Raw genomic sequence first — 4,334 nt, forward strand, 5'->3', positions numbered from 1 at the left:
GGTTCACCTGCAGCAGGCTCGCTCGGGGCAGGCGGGGGAGTGAATAGTCTCCTTAAAGGAGGCCCGAAGCGAGGCAAGTTCCATAGAAAGCTGAGCAATTTGTTTTTGAAGATGTAAAACCTCCTCCAGCTCTTTAGGGTCTCCTCATCTCCTGGGTCGAGGGGATCATCATTTGGTGGCCCCTTTGGAAAGACCAGATTTATGAGGGGGGCCTCCGAGGTGCCTTTGGGGAGAGGAGGATAAAGGGAAGAGGTCAGGGGAATCTCAATAATAACCGAGGGGGCTGGTGATGTAGGTTGAGGGCCAGGTGAGGAGGACTTAGGACCTGAGGGGGAGTGAGAATGGACAGAGGCTACTGAGGCCACCCAAGAAAGAGGGTGGAGGCAGAATTCAGCCACTGACAAGAGTTGTTGCTTATTGGGGTCCGAGTTTGCCCCACCAACAATATCACGGATGAGTACCCAATAGGAGAAAACCGTGTCAGGAATGGCGTCTGGACCTTGAGTGGTCAAAATCTCATTGAGTTCTCTGCCTACTTTTTGCCACTTTTTAGGGTGTATTTGTGGGCCATCAATAATGAACCAGGGACAAATCCGATCTATAAAAATAAAAAATTTTATCAAATCTTTCTTCTTAAGTCTAACTCCCCTTTCCCTGAGAAAAGCTTTTAGGTCCTGTACAAAGATCGCCTCTTTAGACAACTTATGACCCATTCTTATGGGACGGAACAAAGAAAAAGATTCTGACTTACGCAACACGATCCGAGCTGTGAGCAGAACAACGGTGGATGCACCTCTAAACTTCCTGGGGTCTCAACTGGATGGTCTATCCGACGAGGGTAGTACCTCGAGCCCCACGTTGGGCGCCACTTGTCCTGTCCCACAGGACTGTTATCTGGTGGGTCCAAACCTGAAAAAGAACGGGCAGGGAAAAAAGGGAGGGAGACCAAATGGTTGTCAAGGTCTGTTTAATGAAGGCTAAAGGCCTGATTATAAGCGCACAGAGAGAGGAAGTAGGGAGGGGCTGACGGGGATTGATTAAGGTACAGAAAGAGAGAAGGACATCTGGGGCAGATGCTGACTACAGGCTGGAAACATCTTGCAGTTTTTCTTGGAATGCTGGTTCTGCCTAGACAGCTCCGAGTGTTTAGCCAGGTAAGGTCAATGGTTTCTCAGGGTGGGGGGCGCTTGGCTCCCAACATCTTCAATTATAATTTTATTAAATCTCAGCCCCCATGTTTTTGTTTTGTTTTGTTTTTGTTTTTTCAAGACAGGGTTTCTCTGTCTATCCCTGGCTGTCCTGGACCTCGCTCTGTAGACCGGATGACCTCGAACTCAGAAATCCACCTGCCTCTCCTCCCAAGTGCTGGGATTAATGGTGTGAGCCACCACTGCCCGGCAGCTCCCAAGTTTTTATTTACTTCTTAAAACAGGGTTTCTCTGTGTATCCCTGGCTGTCCTAGATAGAACCAAATCTGTAGACCAGGCTGGGCTTAAACTATGTCTCTGCCTCCAGAGTGCTGGGATTAAAGGCATAAAGGTAAGCACCACCACTGGCTGGCTAAACTCTGGCCCCAAATTTTTGAAATCCAAATTAATCAGTACTTGCCTTCATGTTTAGTAATGTCTGCAGACTTAGCGTTCTGCTTAGTATAATGAAGCACAAAACTTAAGTAAAACAAGCAGCTAAGACAAATAGGCTACCAGAGGTTCAGTTTTTCTTTACTGCATTGTGTAAGAGAAAAAACATTAAAGTCTGCATTGGTCTTCTGTAACCCGCAAGTTTGCAGGTATGAATCCTCTGTCCACAGTTGCACTTCAAATAAAAATTAGTTTCCTTGGTAACATTTCCAGTGCTTAAAGAGTAATTTGATTATTGGCTACTATATTGGAACAAACACAAAGTATTCCATTATTTCAGTAAATTCTACTGGATGGTATTCTTTAAAAAAAAAAAAAGATTTATTTATTTAATGTGAATACACTTTTGCTGTCTTCAGAAACACCATAAGATAGCATCAGATCCCATTACAGATGGTTGTGAGCCACACCATGTGGTTGCTGAGAATTGAACTCAGGACCTCTGGAAGAGCAGTCAGTGCTCTTAACCTCTGAGCCATCTCTCCAGCCCCTGGATAGTATTCTGATTGAGCCCAAGTACACACAACGTAAAAACCTAAAAATCAAGCTTCATAAATACATTTTTGTTGCTTAATCCATTTTACTTGTGTCTGGATACAAGTCAAGCAAAATTATAGGTCCTGAAGAAGCTTAGCAAAATCACATTGAAACCAGTAATAACATGAAGAGTGCCATGCATCAAGCCTTTCCAAGAGAAAGCACTGCTTAAATAGAATACAGGCTTACAGGACCTTAGGTCAGGCAAGACAACAAACACCTGAACTTTGCATTCCAGAAGGAACTACCTTTTATGGATGTGTACAACGACAAAATTTTAGTAAGCAGTAATCAATACCATGTGGCTCAAGAAATATGTTTATAGGAAATAAATATACCTTTTCTTTTTTTTGGTTTTTCGAGACAGGGTTTCTCTGTGTAGCCCTAGCTGTCCTTTAACTCTCTCTGTAGACCAGGTTGACTTCAAACTCAGAAATTCACCTGCCTCTGCCTAAGTGCTAGGATTAAATATATCTTTCAATGTCTTAAAATCTCAGCCCGGCAATATACATCAGGTAATATTGGGAGAGGAGACACCCACCTGGAAACCATTAATAGTTAATAGCTCAGTTTACAAATGTAGATAAAGGAGAGGCATTCATGGGAGTGGAAAAGCTGAGTGTTAGGTTGGATTCTCAATACATCTATTGTTGTAAAGCTCTCTGGACTGTGAATAGGCCCAAGTGTGGACCACCACCTGAGGCAGGGTGGTGATAGAAACTGAAAATCAAGGATCAAGGCAAAAAAATCAACAAAGTGTACTAAGGAGTTAGGTTAAGGCTGGGGCTACAGCCTCATTTGTGGTGTATGGAACTAATCTGTCTGGTTTCATGAGTCATCGGACTTCTAAGATCAGGAGAGGGAGAATGCCAGTGCTCTGTCTAGGGATTGGGTAAGCCAGTACAATAAATGAAAACGGGGCTAAAATGAATGTGCTAAAATACCTTTTGATAAAGATGCAGAAAGAGCAGAAGAAATGAATATTAAGTCCTGGGCTCTTTAAAAATGCTTTAAATCTCGCTTATATATTCTAATTGGCGACACTGAAATTTTATACTGTAGCAAAAATCTCAAGTGGGAAAGTATAAAACTCGGGTGAGCATGTCTTTAATCTACCTCAGTGAAAAAATAATCCAAGGCGGATCACAAGCAATAATAACTTGTAGTTTTGCTGCACAAAACCCCAGGTGCCTGCCTAGTCTCCCATTTTTCTTATTTGCTCCTATTAGAACACTTCCCGACAAAACCGAAAACCTGTGGGGAGTCTGGCCCCTCCAATCTTACACCTGTTCAATTCCCCTGCAGGACAACGCCCACACACCGGGTTAGCCCTTAAGCCTGCCCAGACGACTCCCGCCCATCTTCCAGAAAGACTCAAGTTGCAGATCACGAGGGAAGGGGGTTGGGGGGAAGGGATTCCGCCATGCCCAGGGCGGTCCTCAGAAGGCAGGAGGCAGCAGAGAACTCCCAGAAAGGTATTGCAACACTCCCCTCCCCTCCCCCTCGGAGAAGGGCGCGGCCTTCTCCCCGCCTCCTCCACTGCAGCTCCCTCGTGGAGAACAACTCAAGACAAGACTTTCGGAGAGAGAGCAAGTGCTTCTCCTGCCTCTGGGAACAGCCCGACTGCGCGCGCCCTCACGCCTTCCTCTGCTCCTCCGAGGGCACGACGCAGGTCGGGCTCAGCACAGCCCCGTCTCGGGGCCACAACTCAAGTAGGGAACGTGCTTGCACCCGCCCCGCCGCTCGCTCCCACAGACCGACCGCCCGGCCCGCCCGGCCCCGTCCCCGCCCCCAGCGCGCGCTTCCTGCCACGTTGCGCAGGGGCGCCGGGCCAGACTCTGCGGCGCGGGGCCTAGGGGAGGGCCGGAACCCGTGAGCGCCTCCTCGCTGCCCCCGCCACCCGGCGTAGGGACTGAACTTGCAGGAACGCGGGCCAATGGCAAAGGGCAGCTCTCCGGGCCCCGAGAGCCAATCAGACGGCGAGGCCGGGCCGGCGGCGGGTAAAACGACTCCCCCCTGAGGAAGGGGAGGGTGGGCGGCCGCTCGCTCGCTCGGGCAAGCCAGCTACACTTGCTGACCCTCCCTCCCTCCCTCTCTCTCCCCTCCCCCGCCCCGCCCGAGGCCGACCGCGCCCGCACGTCCAGCTCTCCTCACCCC

Source organism: Mastomys coucha, unplaced genomic scaffold (assembly GCF_008632895.1).
Source record: "Mastomys coucha isolate ucsf_1 unplaced genomic scaffold, UCSF_Mcou_1 pScaffold20, whole genome shotgun sequence".
Lineage (NCBI taxonomy): Eukaryota > Metazoa > Chordata > Mammalia > Rodentia > Muridae > Mastomys > Mastomys coucha.